The sequence below is a fragment of the Furipterus horrens genome, unplaced genomic scaffold (assembly GCF_987537825.1).
Source record: "Furipterus horrens unplaced genomic scaffold, mFurHor1.1.pri manual_scaffold_9, whole genome shotgun sequence".
Taxonomy (NCBI): domain Eukaryota; kingdom Metazoa; phylum Chordata; class Mammalia; order Chiroptera; family Furipteridae; genus Furipterus; species Furipterus horrens.
The window spans coordinates 64,474,941-64,495,120 of NW_028327179.1; the positions used below are offsets into that span (position 1 = coordinate 64,474,941).

The window sequence follows — 20,180 nt, forward strand, 5'->3', positions numbered from 1 at the left end:
TTGGATGGATGAGCGGTCCATAGCATTCTTTCCAGGGAAGGAACGAAGGTTGTTTTCCTGAAAAATGGCTAGAAGGGACCTTAAGGCACAATGGAAAACCAGGAGGACCTGGAAAAGACAGGTGTTTACAGGCAAGGCTGAATGCCAGGTATGTGGGTCAGCTTCTGTGCCCTGAAGGGCAGACTGAATGTCACCCTAAATGTTCCTTGCGTAAGTTCCAGCAAAGCAGAACTAAAGATCATAAGTGGTCATTTGCTGCTCTTGTTGTGTTTATGCAAATGAACAGGATAAATTAAAAATGAACTTAATGCAGTCCCTTTAATGACAAGGAGGGTAATCTTAGGGAGAAAAATCAAGATTCAAGGAAGATCACAATGCCCAGTGGTAGACTATAAAGTAGTGCAGCTAACCGTCTTTAAAGTTTCTTTTCATTTAAAATTTGTTTTCAGTTGAAAGTTAAACTATGTCTGTGGCATTATCAAAGATGTTTAATTTACAGGCAAGAAGAATGTCAAATGCCTTGCAACTGGATGTCTTTCCGATAAGACAGTCCTACAGATTTAGAGACTTGTATGTGGGTTATGTTACAGAAATTAAAATGTGTTTTCTGTTTTCAAAGGGCATAAGCCTACGATCTCATTACCTGAGTGATTGTCTGTACATATAGGCCTCACTTAATCCTGTCTGCATTGCTGCCTCCTGAGACTCAATGGTTTGGCTGAACTAAGTGGCTGGGTTGGTGAAGAATGGGGTGGTCTGTGGGCTTCACTTTAAAACTGGTTTCTCTTTTCTATCCTAATGGCTTGGACAGAAAGAGCCCAGAGGCCTGAGAGGGGGGAAACTTAAAATATTTCCCTCAGTCCAAACTAAGTATAATGGGCAAAAGGGTTTTGGACAGGTGAGATGTACCTGGCATACTTTCCTCCAAAGAAACCCTTCCTTTCCCTAATGTGGGACATTGAAAAATTATAACCATGTCTTTTGTCATCTAGTGGTTACAGATTGAATGATGTTCTTTAACCCTGTTGCCTCCAGAATACAACACGGATGCCAGCCGGTTAAACCAAGCATGCCGTTGTCCAGAGACAGCCAACCAACCTGGAGTCTGCACAACTTCCCTTGTGGGAAGGCCACCCTCCCCTCCACACCCCCACTTTCTTGACCCAAGGGTAGGTAGGACAACGACCATGTCCAGCTTGAAGCAGCTAGAGGAGCTTGAGACCTTCGTCCATTGTCCTTTATAAGATTGTAAAGGGTCTTAAGTCTGAGAGGGAGGGATTGTTATTTTTTATTATTAAAATATTTAACTAATTAATTAATTATTTAAAAAAAGAAGAAGAATATATGAAAGGGTGAGCCATGGGCATGGACTTGGGGAGGGGATTGTCAGGGAAGGGGGGTGGTGGGTGGAGGGGAGCAAAGGGGAAAAAATTGGAACTATTGTAAATATAATCAATAAAAAATGCTTAAAAAAATAAAAAAAATAAAAAAATAAAAAAGATATCACCATTGTAAACATATATGCACCCAACATAGAAGTACACAAATATGTAAAGACTATTTTGCAAGACTTCAGGAATGATATAGACAGTGACATAATCACAGTAGGGGACTTTAACACCCCATTGTCAATAATGGAGAGATATTCGCAGCAAAGAAACACCAAAAATATTGAGGCATTGAACAACACTCTAGATTAATGGACTTAGTTGATAAATATAGAATTTTTCACCTCAAAGAAGCAAAATATACACTCTTTTCAAGTGCATATGGAACATTCTCAAAGACAGACCACATGGTATGACACAAAACAAGCCTCAACAAATTCAAGAACATTGAAATTATATCAAGCATCTTCTCAGATCAGAATGGCATGCAACTGGAAATCAATCTCAAGGAAAAAAAACAAAAATAAGAACCCTCAAACTAATGGAGAATGAATGGCATGCTATTAAATAATGATGGGTTAACAATGACATCAAGGAAAAAATCAAGAAGTTTATGGAAACAAAAGATAATAAACACACAATGGGACACAATGAGAGAAAGGTCCATAGCACTACAGGCCCAACTAAAAGGGATAAAAGAATCTCAGATAAAAATTTTAACCCTATAGCTACAAAAAACTAGAGGAAAACAACAACAAACAAAGCCAAGAACGAGTAGAAGGAGGGAAATAATACAGATAAGAGCAGAATTAAATGACATAGAAACTAAACAAACAATTCAAAAGATCAATAAAACCAGGAGCTGGTTCTTTGAAAAGATAATCAAAATTAACAAGCCTTTAACCAGGCTCATCAAGAAAAAAAGAAAGAGGACCCACATAAATAAAATCAGAAGTAAAAGAGGAAAATCACAACCGATACCATAGAAATACAAAGGATTGTAAGAAATTACTATGGACACTATCACAAGAAATTTGACAACCTACATGAAAAGCACAAATTTCTGGAAACATAATCTTCCAAAACTGAATCAAGAAGAAACAGAAAGCCTGAATAGGACAATAACAACCAGTGAAATTGAAGCAGTAATCAAAATAATCCTGGCACACAAAGGTCCTGGACCTGATGGCTTCACAGGTGAATTTTACAAAAACTTTAGGAATAAACTAACTCCTATCCTTCTCAAACTATTCCAAAAATCCAAGAAGAGGCAAGACTCCAAAAATCTTTCTATGAAGCCAGTATTACCCTAATTCCAAAACCAAGTCAGGACACAATGAAGAAAGAAAACTACAGGCCAATATCGCTGATGAACATAGATGCTAAAATCCTCAACAAAATATTGGCAAACCAGATCCAGCAACACATTAGAAAGATCATACACCACGAGCTAGTGGGATTAATCCCAGGGATGCAAGGATGGTTTTATATTCCCAAATCAATAAACATAATACATCACATAAACAAAATGAAAGACAAAAACCACATGATCATATCAATAGATGCAGAAAAAGCATTTGATAAATTACAACACCCATTTATGATGAAAACACTCAGCAAAATGGGAGTAGAGGGAGCATACCTCAACATAATAAAGGCCATATATGAGAAACCTGAAGCCAACATCATACTCAATGGACAAAAACTGAGAGCATTCCCCCTAAGATCAGGAACAAGACAAGGATGTCCACTCTCTCCACTCCTATTAAACACAGTCTAAAAGTTCTAGCCACAGCAATCAGACAAAAAAATAAAATAAAACGCATCCAAATTGGAAAAGAGGAAGTAGAATTGTCATTATTTGCTCAAGACATGATAGTATACACAGAAAACCCTACAGACTCCACCAAAAAACTACTCAACATAATAAGTAAATTTGCAAAATAGCAGGGTAGAAAGTCAATATTCAGAAATCGAAAGCATTTCTGTACACCAACAATAAAATATCAGAGAGAGAAACTAGAAAAAAAATCCCATTTACTATAGCAACAAGAAAAATTAAGTACCTAGAAATAAACTTAATCAAGCAAGTAAGAGACCTGTAGTCAGAAAATTACACAACACTGAAGAACGAAACTAAGGAAGATATAAATAAATGGAAGCACATATCATGTTCATGGATGGGACGAATCAACATCATTCAAATGTCCATACTACCCAAAGCAATTTATAGATTCAATGCAATCCTTATTAAAATACCAATGTCATATTTCACAGGCCTACAACAAATACTGCAAAAATTTATATGGAACCAAAAAAGACCCTGAATAGCCAGCACAATCTTAATAAAGAAGAACACAGCAGGAGGAATCACAATAACTGATACCAAACTATACTACAAGGCCATGGTAATCCAAACAGTCTGGTATTGGCATTAGAACAGACATATAAATTAATGGAACAGAATAGGGAGCCCAGAAATAAACCCAATTAATATCTGACAAAGGGGGAAGGTTACATAAAAAGGAGTCAAAAGAGCCTCTTCAACAAATGGTGTTGAGAGAACTGGACTGGGACATGCGAAACAATGAAACTAGACCACCAACTTACATAATACACCAGAATCAAATCAATATGGATCAAAGACTTAAATGTAAGCCATGACACAATAAAAGTCCTAGAGGAAAACATAAGCAGAAAAATTTCAGCTATCCTCCATAGCAGTATTTTCAATTAGATATCTCCTAAGGCAAGGGAAATAAAGGAAAGAATAAACAAATGGGACTACATCAAAGTAAAGATTTTCTGCTCAGCTGAAGAAAACATTAACAAGATGAAAAGGGAACCAACCATATGGGGAAACACATTTGCCACTGACATCTCAGACAAGGGATTGATCTCCAAAATATATAAAGAACTCACACATCTCAACACCAAGAACAGGCAAAGGACATGAACAAACATTTCTCCAAGGAGGATATACAGAGGGCCCTTAGGTATATGAAAGAATGCTCAACATCATTAGCCATCAGAGAGATGCAAATTAAAACCACAATGAGATACCACTTTACACCTGTCAGAATGGCCATCATCAACAAATCAACAAACAACAAGTGCTGGCAAGGATGTGGAGAAATGGGAACCCTAGATCACTCTTGGTGGAAATGTAGACTGGTACAGCCACTATGGAAAACAGTATGGAATTTCCTCAAAAAACAAAAAATGGAACTGCCTTTTGATCCAGCAACTCCACTGCTAGGATTATATCCAATGAATCCTGAAACACCAATTCAAAGAAACTATGCACCCCTATGTTCATAGCAACACTATTTACAATAGCGAAGTGCTGGTGACAACCTAAGTGCTCATCTGTAGATGAGTGGATAAAAAAGAACTATGATACATTTACACAATGGAGTACTATGTAGCAGAAAGAAAGAAGAAACTTATACCATTTGCAACAACATGAATGGAACTAGAGAGAATTATGGTTAGTAAAATAAGCCAGGTAATAAAAGAAAAATACCATATGATATCACTGAATACAGGAGACTAATGAACAACACAAACAAATGAACAAAATTGAACCAGAGGCATGTAAACAATGAGTAGACTAACAGTGAGAAGGGGGGAGGAAGAGGGGGAGAAGAGGGGTAAGAAGGGGAAGGGTCTAGTCAAAAAACACCTATAAATGACCCATGGACATTGACAATGCGGTGGGTATTGACTGTGGGAGAAGGGATGGGCAGGGTGCGGGGAAGCAGTGGGGAATAAGGTGGGACAACTGTAATAGAAAAACAAACAAATTTTTCATGGGGGGAAAAAAATGAAAGCAAAATGATAAATGAGCTAGCAAATCCCCTACCCCCCCCCAAAAAAAACCCTCACATCTAGGACTGTGGAAAAAAAGAAACTGTAAGGTATGGAAATGCAATTTTTGTGAATATTAGGACAAGAATTTTTCTTCACACTGTATATTTTTCTCCCTACCTGATCCCTCCAGAATTTGGCATACTGAAGAAGTAATGACATAAGGTTCTTTGCATAAAACTAGTAAAAGCAGTTGTTAATAGAGGTTTTGCTAACCAAGACTTTGGAATGTCACGCCTAAAGGAGGCATGCTTGGCCTCTGGTTGTTACCAAAAACTCTGAGGAACTAGGATTGACTTTCAAAGGTAATAACAGTCCACGAGAAAAAAAGCCTTGTACCTTAGTTGGTTGTGCGGCCCATGGCAATCTATTCAGGGAAGGAACAAAGGTTGCTTTCCTGAAAGATGGCTAGAAGGGACCTTCAGGCACAATGGAAAACCTGAAGGACTTGGAAAAGACAGGTGTATACAGGCAAGGTTGAGTGGCAGGTATGTGGCTCAGCTCCTGTGCTCTAAAGGGCAGACTGAAAGTCACCCTAAAGGTTCCTTGTGTAAGTTCCAGCAAAGCAGGTTTAAAGATCATATGTGATCATTTGCTCTTATGATGCGTTTACCCAAATGAACAGGATAAATTAAAACTGGACTTAATGCACTCCTTGTAATGAAAGGGAGGGTAATCTTAAGGAGAAAAATCACGATTCAAGGAAAATCACAATGCTCAATGGCAGAACTATAAACTAGTGCAGCTGTCTTTAAAATTCATTTTCATTTAAAGTTTGTTTTCATTTGAAAGTTAAATTAGGTCTGTGACATCATCAAGGATGCTTAATTTACAGGCAGGTAGAATTCAAATGCCTTGAAACTGGATGTCTTTCCAATAAGACACTCACAGATTTAGAGACTGGTTTGTAGGTTATGTTGCATAAATTAATATATGTTGAGCATCGGCCTGCGAGCCAAGTGTTGCTGGTTCAATTTCTGGTCAGGGCACATGCCTGCATTGCATGCCAGGTCCCCAGTTGGGGGCGCATGAGAGGCAACCACACACTGATGTTTCTTTCTCTTTCTTCCTCCCTTCCCCCTCACTCTGAAAATAAATAAAATCTAAAAAATAATAATAAAAAGCTCACAATAGAAAATATATTTTTTATAAAATTAATATGTGTTTTGTTTTCATAGGACATGAGCCTATGATCTCATTATTTGAGTGACTGTCTGTACATATAGGCCTCACTTAATCCTGTCTGCATCGCTGCCTCCTGAGACTCAACAGTTTGGCTGAACTAAGTGGTTGGGCTGGTGAAGTATGGCGTGGTCTGTGGGCTTCATTTCAAAACTGGTTTCTCTTTTCTATCCTAATGGCTTCGACAGAAAGGGCCCAGAAGCCTGGGAGTGGAAGAAACCTAACATACTCCCCTCAGCCCAAACTAAGTATAGTGGGCAAAAGGGCTTTGGATAGGTGTGACATGCCTTGCACACCTTCCTCCAAAGGAGCTTTTTTTTTTTTTTCCCTAATGTGGAACATTGAAAAATTAACCCCTGCCTTTTTTCGTCTAGTGGTTATGGATTGAATGATGCCTTTTAACCCTGTTGTCCAATATGTTGCCCCCAGAATACAACAAGGATGCCAGCCTGTTAAACCAAGCACACCGCTGTCCGGGGACAGCCAACTGACCTAGAGTCTGCAAGATCCTTCCCCATGTGGGAAGGCAACCCTCCCCTCCACACCTGCACTCTTATTAGGGATTTTTGGACCCCAAAGTAGGTAGGACAACGACCATATCCAGCTTGAAGCAGCTAGAGTGTTACGGCTACATAGGCAAGATTAAACACTCTGAAGTGGTGTATAAAGTAAGCAAGGGATTTTAATAATGACCAGGAGTTGGGCAGACCCTGAGCTGGTCTCTTAACATGCTCCAACCTACAATGGAGTCTACACACTAAGATTTTATACTGGTGCAGTCTCTTTGTTTCTTCTTTGGCGGGAAACAGCCTTAGGAAGAGGGAGGAGCTGGGCAGGACCAAAGGAATGTCTTGGCAGTAACAGGAACAGAAGTTTACAAGGCTATCAGGTTATCCGGCAGCAGCATAGCTCTCTAGCCAGGGAGGATCTCTTTGCAAAGCAATTTATTTTCAAAGGGCTAGATATCCTGTAAAGTATAACTTTCACAAATGTTATAAACCAGACACAAGCAAGCAAATGGAAGGTGATAGAGGCTGAGGTGCTTTTAGCTTGTAAATTACTAATTGCTATAACACTTCTTCTTACATTCCTTTTTCCAAGGCCTTTTAGCAAGTCCTTGCTACTTCTTACAAAGGACATTTAAAGCCCTTACATACTTACATATTTAGCAGACCTTTGAAACTTTTTACAGGAAATATTTGGTGCCCCTACAAGAGGAGCACGAGACCTCTGCCCATTGTCCTTTATAAGGGTCTTAATTCTGAAAGGGAATCATTACAGAGCAGGTTTCCCCCTCAAAAAATAAATTTTAAAAAATTAATTAATTTAAAAAAAAAAAAAAGAAAAAAGAAAATTCCCCCACCAAATAAGCAATTCTGCTTTTTAAAAGAAAAAGATAAGAAAAAATACTAACCACAGGGTCTTAATAAAATATTACTGTTTGTTAAAAAAAAAAGATGTGGTAGAAACAGGTGGAACTATTTGTGGGATATTGAGGAATACACATATAAATCTAAGTTATGTTAAAGTTCCAAGAATCTACAGGATCCAAATCCATTTGGAGACTTTTTCAGTGCATTTGTAGATGCCAAATGCTATAAGGTGCAAAGAGCACCTTATATGATTCTATTTATATGAGATACCTAGAATAGGCAAATTCATAGAGACAAAAAGTAGAATGATGGTTGCCAGGGGCTGGGTGGTGGTGTGAGGACAGGGAGTTACTTAATAAGTACAGAGTTTTAGTTTGGGAAGATAAAGGTCTAGGGAGAATAGTTGGGATAGTTACACAACAGTATGAATATACTTAGTGTTACTGATTGTACACTTAAAAATGATTATAATGCTAAACTTCAGTTTATGTATATTTTACCACAATTTAAACAGTGAAGCAAGAAACACATATTATCCTAACAAATCGGGCCATCAGGAGATAATAAAACCTAAAAGTTGTATGTAAAATAAAGAGATGCAAATTTTTCTAGAGAGCTATGGTAATTTAGCTTTCCTCAGTTTCTCAAAATGTTCAGAGACCTTTAAAATATTTGAAATTACCACTACCTTTAAACCTATAAAATGAGAAAAACAAATACCAAAATAATGTTAATAAGATTTTATAAAACTGTTATTTCCCAGCATGCTCCAATCAATACAGAACCAACATAGTTACATTCAAGCTTTGTACATATTAAATCCTCAAATAAACTTCTTTTAGCATGAAATAAGTATCACTATTTGATGACCAATTGTCCAGTATAACGCTCACAAATTTAACACAGTATGAATAAAAAAATTAAGCAATAACTTCTAGGAGTCTGTTTGAAATAGAAAATTAGATGAACCAACAAAGCTGAAGCAGATTATAGCATATTTTCAAGCCAGGGAGATAAGGAGGCACCAGTGTTTAAATAATAAAGCTATAAAGTTAAATACATAATGAGAACTCAAGTGTCACACTAAACCAGGAAACCACTCTTGTCAGTTTTTTATAACTCATATAATTTAACAGCAGTATCCCAAAGTACCACCCAGAAGCCTTTTACAGGAAAATATTGACAGTCTACTATACAAAAAATGTAATACATCAGTATAGTAAAAGATATAAAACAGAATTTAAGAGCAAAAAGATTTAAAGTACCTGCCACATATCTATACAAAGTACTCTTATAAATCAATAAGGAAAACACAAAATTCAACAGGAATTGGGAAAATTATATAAACTATACAAATTATATAAACTATTTCCTCCCACTTCATTTTTCAAATCTCAAACTGCTGCTCATACATTCTTCACTGCCTTTTGTCCTGGGCCTAGTCTTCCACACATAGCAGTTGTTCAACTTACTCTCTGAATTACCTCCACACACCTATAACATGGTCTTCACAGAGAGTAAAATTAACCTCATGTGCTTTTCATTTAAAGGAACTACAGCATAATCTACAAGGCTGTCATATATCTGATAAGAGACTTATATCTAGAATATATAAATAACTCATAATTCAATGATGGAAAGAGAAATAACACGATTAAAAAGGACAAAGGATATGAACAGATATACAAATGGCCAATAAGCACATGAAAAGATGTTCTACATCACTAGCTATCAGGGAAATGCTAATCAAAACCACAATGAGGCATACTTCAAACCCAGTAGAAAGGCTAGAAAAAAAAGGTATTGACAAGTGTTGACGAGGATGTGGATAAATCAGCGCCTTCACACACTGCTGATGGGAATATAAAATGGTGTTGTGGTTCTAGAAAAAAGTTCAGCAATTTCTCAATATGTTAAATGTAGACTTACCATATGACCCAGCAATTCTACTCCTAAGTATATATCCAAGAGAAATGAAAACATGATGTTCACATAAAAACTTATACATGAATATCCATAGTATCATTATTCATATTAGCCAAAACCACCCTAATATCCATCAGTTGACCAATGGATAAATGGCAGTATATCCACACAATGAAACATTATCTAGTAATAAAAAAGAATTAAGCACTGATACATGCTACAACATGAATGACATAAATATTATGTGAAAGAAGACAATCAGAAAAGATTACATACTGTATGGTTTCATTTATATGAATTATCCAGAATAGGCAAACATATAGACAGTAAATTAGTAGTTGCATAGGGCTAGGAGTGCAGTGGGGAAATCAGAAGAGACTGCTAATGTGTTCAGGGTTTCTTTTTTGGGTGATGTGAAAAATATATGTATTATATATAAAGGGACCCACATTAAATGCAGCTGGAGTTGCCATCCAGAGGGACTGCTTTGTATGTCTCATGCCTCAAATCTTGAAACATTATAACAGGGGAAAATAACCTTTAGAATGGGCTGAATGCAACACTGCGCCCCAATGAAACTGCAAGATAACAAGAAAGGAAATATTATGACTATTGGAATGATGACGTCTGAATTGAAAACTAAAAATACAGTTTAGAATTAGCATCACTATGTTAACTTTTCTGCACCAATAGAAATGCCTTCCTTCTATTGATGTAATTGTTCCCCTTCCCTTTCTTACAAATACCCCTGGGCTCCTGCTTGAAAAAATGCTTCCCCAATTGCTACTGTTTGTGAACATGTTTCTTGCCTCTCACTATCAAAGACCTTTTGTTTTTACATTAACAGTGTTGATGGCTGTACAACTTTGTGAATGTACTAAAAAAATCAATGTACATTTTAAATGGGTTAATTCTATGGTATAGTACAACTCAATTAAGCTTTTTTTTCTTTCTTTTTTTTTTTAGTGGTTGCTCCCCATTATATCTTCAGCTCCTCAAATAGTGTTTGGAAGTATTAGGTAGTCAACAAATTCTGACAAAATGAAAAAATAAACTTCAAAACATAGGTAAACCATTATAAAATTTTGTCATATCCAAAGTAATGAAATTACTGCAGGTTGGCATGAACGGAGTACACAGCTCGTACATATATGTGTTTTTCTGAAAGAAGATAAGGCTGAGAAGTTTAGCAGAACCAAGACCTTGAGGGATATTAAACCAGAATAGGGACTTTGTATTATCCTGAATCGATCGGAAAGCCAGTAAGGTTTTGAGCTGAAAAATTACACAAACTGTTTTTTAAATGTGCAGTTTAAATAAGAGTTGCCACTTCTATCAAAAGGTAAAGTAGACCTATTGAATACCTTTAAGTAGAGCAATACTCCTCAAGTGAGAATGGGGGCGGTCGGAGACAGGGTAAGTCAGAAGAGTATCAAAATATAAGAATCTTCCTAGATTAAAAAAAATTACATCCAGTAGACCGCATGCACGCACACGCACAGACACACACAGTGACTGACATACATACACATATACATGCACCGTCCCATACACTGAAAATCATTTTTACAGTCAGCCCCTGTATAGAGCTCAACTGTGACCGGACAAAAGTTATTATGACCACTTAGCCAGAAAATTCTACAGTCATCTGTGCAGGGTCCTTCTCGCTGTAGAGTAACTTAGGACCACCAACAAAGTGCCCAGTTCCACCTCTTCTTGAAGACCGCAACTTTTCACAAATGTGGTCTTGGGACCGCTTAGCAGGACTGCAGGACAAGGCTAGGGTTAGCTACACACAGTTCATAACTTGGGGGTGCGGAAGCCCCTAGCATCATCCCCCAGCTCGAAGCCCACCTCCGGCACCCAAGCGCCAACATGCGATCTGGCAGGGTTGCGAGCCGCCTCGATGTGACCCAAAGGGGCCTTCCCTCACAGTAGCCCACCCCGCACGCAAACGCGGCACCGGACTGCTGGAACAAACTCTTTGGAGCGTTGGAAATACCAGGACCCTTTTACCCCGTGGGAAATCTAACCTGTCACGGATAGAAGTACAGCGCCAGCAGAAAGCTTGAGGAATCCTGCGGTAAGTCGAGTGGACGGGAAAAGCCTGCAGGCGGACACGCCCCTCGAGGAGCAGTCGAGACTTCCGGCGTCTCCTCCACGTGAGGCTAGAGCATCAGGGGGATTTGCTTGCCAAAAGTGTAGTTGGCTGCGACCGCGCTGTAGATGGCCGATTTAGATTGCCGAGCTTCCGCGTTTTCTACTCAGGCTCACACCGGATCATGGTTCTTCTCAAATCTCCGCTTTTTGTTTTCTAGGTTCTGGTAGGCCACAGTATACATTCAGTCCTACTGGGCTTGCCCAGGAAATTGAAATCACAGGCTTACATTGCTCCTCTTAGGGATCGGGCTCTTGGCTAATCCACAAGTGCAACAAATCACGGGCCACCTGACCCCGTCCCCCCAGCTCTGGCACGGAAGTTCATCTTGCTCATTTCGACCGAGAAATTTGGCAAAAATGAAATTTGTCTTTTTTACCAAATATTTATTAAATATCTACTGTACTTCAGGGAATGCTGGGGTAAGAAAAAAACTGGAATGCTCTGTTCTCATGGAGTTGAGTAGTAAAATGAGTAACAATAATATTTACCTCATAGATTTGTTATGAGGATGTAAAGTGCTTACAATAGTGTCTGGCACTTTGTAAGTGCTCAGTAAACATTAGCTATTAGTATTTGCATCTTGATCATTCCATGATCATCATTACTAATATCATTTACTTTTTTAGTGTCAAGCTTGAAGTCCAAATACCTTTTTTTCCATGAAGCAATGAGTCACAATTCGTGGGTCACCTGAATTGTGTTTCAAAACCAGACAAATCAAGCTAGGTCTTTAAACTGTTGGTCACATCTCTATCAAGAAAAATATTATATACAACTACTTTGTATGGTTTTGATATATTATGCATACAACTCTCCTAAGATATAGAATTTTAAAAAGATGAGATAAAAAATATGAGTAGAAGTTCTGTTATTTTCTTCCCATGCAACAAATAGGTTGGTGTCCATATATTCTATCACTTTGGCGTCTAATGGCTAAATGAGGAGATCATAACAGGGGCCTATCATTAAATTATTAATCCCCAGGATAGCTCTTTTATAAATAATATAAACTAATTGTATTTGAGCTGCTTGAACATAAGGACTATTCGAATAATGTCTTACATCAGAAAAAATGAAGAAATAAAAAACATACATTGAGTAATCTACTTTGATCCAACATTGATGATTGACTTAAATTTCCAAAGAAAGATTAATATTGCAATGTCTTACACCAAACTCAATATTTTACAGAATAAGTCAACTACAAAAAACGTATAAGGTTTTGTATAGATGTGCTTTATACAATGTTTATGAAAATGAACCCTGGAACAATTAGCTCTGGTACCATACCAGAAATAGAAACATATTTACTCTGTAAATAAAAAAGGATAAAAAGGGTTTTCTGACTATTTGCTTGAAAACTCAGAATTTACATTTCTATCACTGGGCTTAAATCTGCTAACATTTGATTAAATTTTTTGAATGGTTTAAAAGTACTCCACAGTGAATAATGTTCAACGTATCTACACAATATTTATTCCCTTCTTACCCCAGTGTAACAAACCCCATTTTTGTTCAGATAGCTACGCTATTCTCAGTATCAGAAATTACACTGATCTCTAAACCAATCATCATACAGATTTCCTCTAGGAATGATTATTAGACAAGGGATGAACAAGTGAAACAAGTTGATTCAATCAGACTGAAGGAAAGAACTTCCATTTCATACCTAGGATAAACTTTCTAACATATTAACCTCCTGACGTAGAAACATCTAGTCCACACTGCCACTAGAGGCCATCTTGCCAACCACAAGGGAACGAAACTGCTTCTGAGGATAACTAAATGAAGTGATAAAGATATTCCAGTCAGAAAAAAGGAATGTACCATATAATTTCACTTATATGTTGAATCTAGTGAACAAAGTACACTAACAAACAAACTGGAAACATTCATAGATACTGAGAACAGATTGACAGCTGTCAGAGGGGAAGAGGATTGGAGGACAGGGTGAAAAGGATGAAGGGATTAAGCAAATAAAAAAAACATCATAGACAACAGTATGGTTATTACCAGAGGGGAAGGAGGGAGGGGGAGTTAGAAGAGAATATAGGAGTGGAGGATAAAACACGACAGAATGAGACTTGACTTGGGATGGTGAACACACAATACAAAATATACAAATAATGTATCATAGAATTGTACACCTGAAACCTAGTTAATTTTCTTAACCAATGTCACCCCAATAAATTCAATAAAAATTTTGAAAAATACTCGTATATTATTCCAAAGCTGGAACTCACCCTCTTCCTGAAATTCTTGTAGGGATCATAATACGTTTCCTTATTGTTTTCTGATATAGCATAAAGATTAAATGAGTGAATATAGTGGTGGTAATGCTGTAAGTGCTCAACAAATGTTAGTTATTATTATTGTTAAGCCAGCTTGACAGGGATTTTACTTATAGCCTAAAGTATCCTATCTGATACCTACCTTATATATTATATATTTAAGAAAAGGATCTATTTGTCTCCCTCTTGACTTCTAAGCAGCCAGGGCAGGGGTAGCTGCTGGGAAGAGGATGTGTATGAGGGGTACTATTAAGTGGTAAAATGGCCACTTTGAGAAATGTGCTGAATAGCAGCAGGATCCAATACAGCATATCCAATCTATCTAAGCAGCAGCCTACAACTGTCAAATCTGAATTGAGTTACTACATGTGGTAGTTGGATACATGGAAACATCACTTTCTGCACTCTAATATTTTATTCTGCTACTTTACTAAATTTCTTACTGTTTGGAGTTCTTTTCAATTTTCTAGGATTACAATAATATCATTAAAACATTTTTACCTATTCCTTTCCAAGTTTTATGCTTCTGAATTCTGATATCTAATTGTTTTAGCTAATAGTTTCAGTAAAATATTTAATAATAATGATAAGGGTGAAGCCTCTTTCTTTTATTCCTACTTTCAACAGAATACCTATAGAATTTTCTGATTAAGCATGCTGCTAGTTTTAGGAAGTGAGGTAGATTTTTTTTTTTTTTTTTTTTTTTTTTTTTACTTAAGGACTCTATATGAAACTCTGAAGAGGTACGTGAAGCTTTACGGGTGCGGAAAAGATATTGTAGTCTACCTGCCAAACCTGTTTTCACCTTGGAAAGTACTCAGTGATAACAATAAACTGTCACTGTACAGAACAACATCAAAATTATAACTACAATATAGAACAATCATCACTCAGAGCCATCAGAAATTCAGTTGAATGGAAGTCTAACAACTATGGAATTAAAGAAACGACATCCATCCAGACTGGTAGGAGGGGCACAGATGTGGAACAGGCTGGTCCCACACCTACGTGTGGTGGAAAAAATTGAGGAGGCATATCTCTCTAGTGAGGAGTCCTAGTCCCACACCAGGTTCCCCAGTCTAAGGTTCCAGTGCCAGGAAGATAAGTCCCTACAACTTCTGGCTACAAAAAACAGCAGGGATTGAGTCAGTGGGAGAAACTTCTGAAGCCCCAAGCAATTCCTCTATTTTTTTAAGTATATTTTATTGATTATGTTGTTACAATAGATCCAATTTCCCCCCCTTTGCTCCCCTCTATCCAGTATCCCCCTTCCCCCAGCAATCCCACACCCCTTAGTTCATGTCCATGGGTCATGCTTATAAGTTCTTTGGCTTCACCTTTTCCTATATTCTTCTTCTTTTTAATTAATTAATTAATTTTTATAACAATAAAAAATAGCAATTCTCCCTCTCAGACTTAAGACCCTTTATAATCTTATAAAGGACAATGGTCGAAGGTCTCGTGCTGAACATGGTCATCAACCTACCTACACTTGGGTCCAGAAATCCCTAATATAAGTGGGGGTGTGGAGGAGAGGGTGGAATTCCCTCATGGGGAGGGATCTTATATACTCCATGTCAGTTGGCTGTCCGCAGGCCACGGCATGCTTGGTTTAACAGGCTGGCATCCTTGTATTTTCTAGTTCAATTTTGCTCATTTGTTTGTATTGTTCCTTAGTCTCCTGTAACAGGTGATAGCACACAGTATTTTTCTTTCTTTGCCTGCCTTATTTGACTAAGCATAATTCTCTCTGGTTCCATCCATGTTGTTGCAAATGGTAGAATTTCCTTCTTACTTTCTGCTACATGGTATTCCATTGGGTAAACGCACCAGTTTTTTTGATCCACTTATCTACAGATGGGCACTTAGGTTGTCACCAGCACTTGGCTATTGTAAATATGTAGTGCTACCATGAACATAGGGGTGCATAGGTTCTTTTGAACTGGTGTTCAGGATTCTTTGGATATAATCCTAGCAATGGAATTGCTGGTTCAAAAGGCAGTTCCATTTTTAGTTTTTTGAGGAAATTCCATACTGTTTTCCACAGTGGCTGCACCGGTCTGCATTCCCACCAGCAGTGCACCAGGGTTCCCTTCACTCCACATCCTCACCAGCCCATGTTGTCTGTTGATTTGTTGATGATGACCATTCTGACTGGTGTGAGATGGTATTTCATTGGGGTTTTAATTTGCATCTCTCTGATGGCTAGTGATTATGGCGGAGGTGCCACACACACCCTAGGCTCAGTTGGAAGTTGCTCTGTCCAGCAGAGGCTTCGTGACCACGGCGGAACAAACTTTTACCCAGAACACTTAATTATGTCTGGGGGTAGGAAGGTGACTGCCTCTCTAGTCGAGACCAGCAGCCAAACCTTCATCACTATGCCTTTTATTGAGGAGGATACATGTGAGAGATACAAGGCTAAAATTCATAAATTGTCTATTGTATTCAGTTGTTTGACAGTAACAGATAACATACACTAATTCAGGAATCACACCGACTGATTATAGAGTCAAGGTTTATAAAACATTCGGACCAGGTGCAGGGTTTCATACACTCCTTACTAGAGATTGTTTATGTTACATTACTGATAAGGAAAGCAGAGCAAGTTCTAAAGCATAATGAGCATAATGAGCATCCTTTGATCCAATTCCCATGGCAACCCTCTGAGTGGTTGTCAGTTATGTTCCCCAAGCAGCCTTATGTTGAGACTTAGAGGCAAGCGCAGCCAGAAAGTTGGTGGCTCTCCATGCTCAGGCCGGGTCTACAATTCCTTAAATCACAAGGAGTGGTTGCCCACAAGTGATGTTGAGCATTTTTTCATACGTCTATGGATCCTCTGTATGTCCTCTTTGGAGAATTGTTTGTTCAGGTCCTTTGCCCATTTTTTAATTGGGTTGTCTGTTTTCTTGGTGTTGAGATGTATAAGTTCTTTATATATTTTGGAGATCAATCCCTTGTCTGAGTTATCATTGGCAAATATGTTTTCCCATATGGTTCCCTTTTCATCTTGCTGATGTTTTCTTTTGCTGAGCAGAAACATTTTAGTTTGTTGTAGTCCCATTTGTTTATTTTTCCTTAATTTCCCTTGCCTTATGAGATAAATCAGTAAAAATGTTGCTACGCAAGATATCTGAAATTTTCCTGCCTATGTTTTTCTCTAGGACTTTTATGGTGCCATGGCTTACACTTAAGTCTTTGATCCATCTTGAGTTTATTCTGGTGTATGGTGTAAGTTGGTGGTCTAGTTTCATTTTTTTTTTGCACGTCCCTGTCCAGTTTTCCCAACACCATTTGTTGAAGAGGCTCTTTTGACTCCATTTTATGTTCCTATTCCTTTGTCAAATATTAGTTAACCATATAGACCTGGGTTTATTTCTAGGTTTTCTATTCTGTTCCATTGATTTATACGTCTGTTTTTATGCCAGTACCAAACTGTTCTGACTACCATGGCCTTGTAGTATAGTTTGGTATCAGATATTGTGATTCCTCCTACTGTGTTCTTCTGTCTCAAGATTGCTGTGGTTATTCGGGGTCTTTTTTTGTTTCCATATAAATTTTTGAAGTATTTGTTGTAGGTCTGTGAAATACGTCATTGGTATTTTAATAAAGATTGCATTGAATCTATAAATTGCTTTGGGTAGTATGGACATTTGAATGATGTTGATTCTTCCCATCCATGAACATGGTATATGCTTCCATTTATTTGTATCTTCCTTAATTTCTTTCTTCAGTATTGTGTAGTTTTCTGAATACAGGTATTTTACCTCCTTGGTTAAGTTTATTACTAGGTACTTAATTTTTCTTGTTGCTATAGTAAATGGGATTATTTTTTCTAGTTTCTCTCTCTGATATTTTATTGTTGGTGTACAGAAATGTCTTTGAGTTCTGAATATTGACTTCATACCATGCTAATTTGTCAAATTCTCTTATTAGGTCGAGTAGTTTTTTCGTGGAGTCTATAGGGTGTTCTATGTACACTATCATGTCATCTGCAAACAATGACAGTTTTACTTCCCTCTTTCCAATTTGGATGCCTTTTATTTCTCTTTCTTGTCTGATTGCTGTGGCTAGAACTTCCAAGACTATGTTTAATAGGAGTGGAGAGAGTGGACATTCTTGTCTTGTTCCTGACCTCAGGGGGAATGCTTTCAGCTTTTCCCCTTTGAGTATGATGTTGGCTTCAGGTTTCTCATATATGGCCTTTATTATGTTTAGGTATGCTCCCTCTATTCCCATTTTGCTGAGTGTTTTCATCATAAATGGGTGTTATACTTTATCAAATGCTTTTTCTGCATCTATTGATATGATCATGTGGTTTTTGTCTTTCATTTTGTTTATGTGATGTATTCTGTTTATTGATTTGGGAATATAAAACCATCCTTGCATCCCTGGGATGAATCCCACTTGATCGTGGTGTATGATCTTTCTAATGTGTTGCTGGATCTGGTTTGCCAATATTTTGTTGAGGATTTTAGCATCTATGTTCATCAGTGATATTGGCCTGTAGTTTTCTTTCTTCATTGTGTTTTGACTTGGTTTTGGAATTAGGGTAATACTGGCTTCATAGAAAGATTTTGGGAGTCTTTCCTCTTCTTGTAATTTTTGGAATAGTTTGAGAAGAAGAGGAGTTAGTTCTTTCCTAAATGTTTTATAAAATGCACCTGTGAAGCCATCTGGTCCACGGCTTTTGTGTGCAGGGAGTTTTTTTATTACTGCTTCAATTTCACTAGTTGTTATTGGTATGTTCAGGCTTCCTGCTTCTTCTTGATTCAGTTTTGGAAGATTATATGTTTCCAGAAATTTGTCCATTTCATCTAATTGTAAAATTTCTTATGATACAGTTGTTCATAATAGTTACTTACTGTCGTTTGTATTTCTGTGGTATCAGTTGTGATTTCTCCTCTTTCAATTCTGATTTTATTTATCTGGGTCCTCTTTCTTTTTTTCTTGATGAGCTGGTTAAAGGCTTGTCAATTTTGTTTATCTTTTCAAAGAATCAGCTCCTGGTTTTATTGATCTTTTGAACTCTTTGTTTAGTCTCTATGTCATTTAATTCTCCTCTGATCTAGATGATTCCCTTCCTTCTACTTGCTCTGTTGTTGTTCCTCTAGTTCTTGTAGTTGTAGGGTTAGATTTTTTATTAGAGATTCTTGCAATGGACTTTCCTCTTAGGACTGCTTTTGCTGTATCCCATAGGTTTTGGGTTGTTGTGTATTCATTATCCTTTGTTTCCAGAAACTTTTTGATTTCTTCCTTGATGTCATTGTTAACCCGTTCATTATTTAATAACATGTTATTCATCCTCCATGAGTTTGAATGTTTTTGAGTTTTTTCCTTGAGGCAGATTTCCAGTTTCAAGCCATTGTGATCTGAGAAGATGCTTAATAAAAGTTCAATGTTCTTGAATCTGTTGAGGCTTGTTTTTTGTCCTACCATGTGGTCTATCTTTGAAAATGTCCCATGTACACTTGAAAAGAACATACATTTGCTTCACTGGGGTGAAAAGGTCTATATATATCAACTAAGTCTATTTGATCTAGAGTGTTGTTCAATGCCTCAATATCTTTGGTGTTTCTTTGCTTCGAAGATCTGTCCATTGTTGACAATGGGGTGTTAAAGTCCCTTACTATGAGTGTGTTGCTGTCTATATCCTTCCTGAAGTCTTTCAAATATTTCCTTACATATTTGGGTGCTTCTATTTTGGGTGCATATATGTTTACAAGGGTTATGTCTTCTTGATGGATTTTTCCCTTAAGTATTATGAATGTCTTTCTTTGTCTCTTTTTATGGCCTTTGCTGTGAAATCTGTTTTTTCTGATGTTAGTATTCCTACTCCAGCTTTTTTTTCCTGTCCGTTTGCTTGAAATACTTTTTTCCATCCCTTCACTTTCAATCTGTGTATATCTTTGGTTCTAAGATGGGTCTGTTGTAGACAGCATATATATGGGTCATGCTTTTTAATCTTTTCAGCTACCCTATGTCTTTT

General features: G+C 37.4%; 1 protein-coding gene across 5 annotated transcripts in view; it reads right to left on the reverse strand.

The window, feature by feature from the left end:
• Window positions 1–20,180, reverse strand: part of COA1 (cytochrome c oxidase assembly factor 1) — a 62,513-nt gene that overhangs the window by 39,218 nt on the left and 3,115 nt on the right. For 2 of the 5 annotated variants that reach the window (XM_090287384.1, XM_090287383.1), the window contains exon 1: window positions 11,773–11,898. The exons of 2 other annotated variants lie outside the window; for them this stretch is intronic. The gene's annotated coding sequence lies outside the window, so the exon portion shown is untranslated. Of the gene's footprint in view, window positions 1–11,772; window positions 11,909–20,180 lie in introns of those variants that run through there. One more of the 5 variants, XM_090287387.1, reaches the window with a different exon arrangement.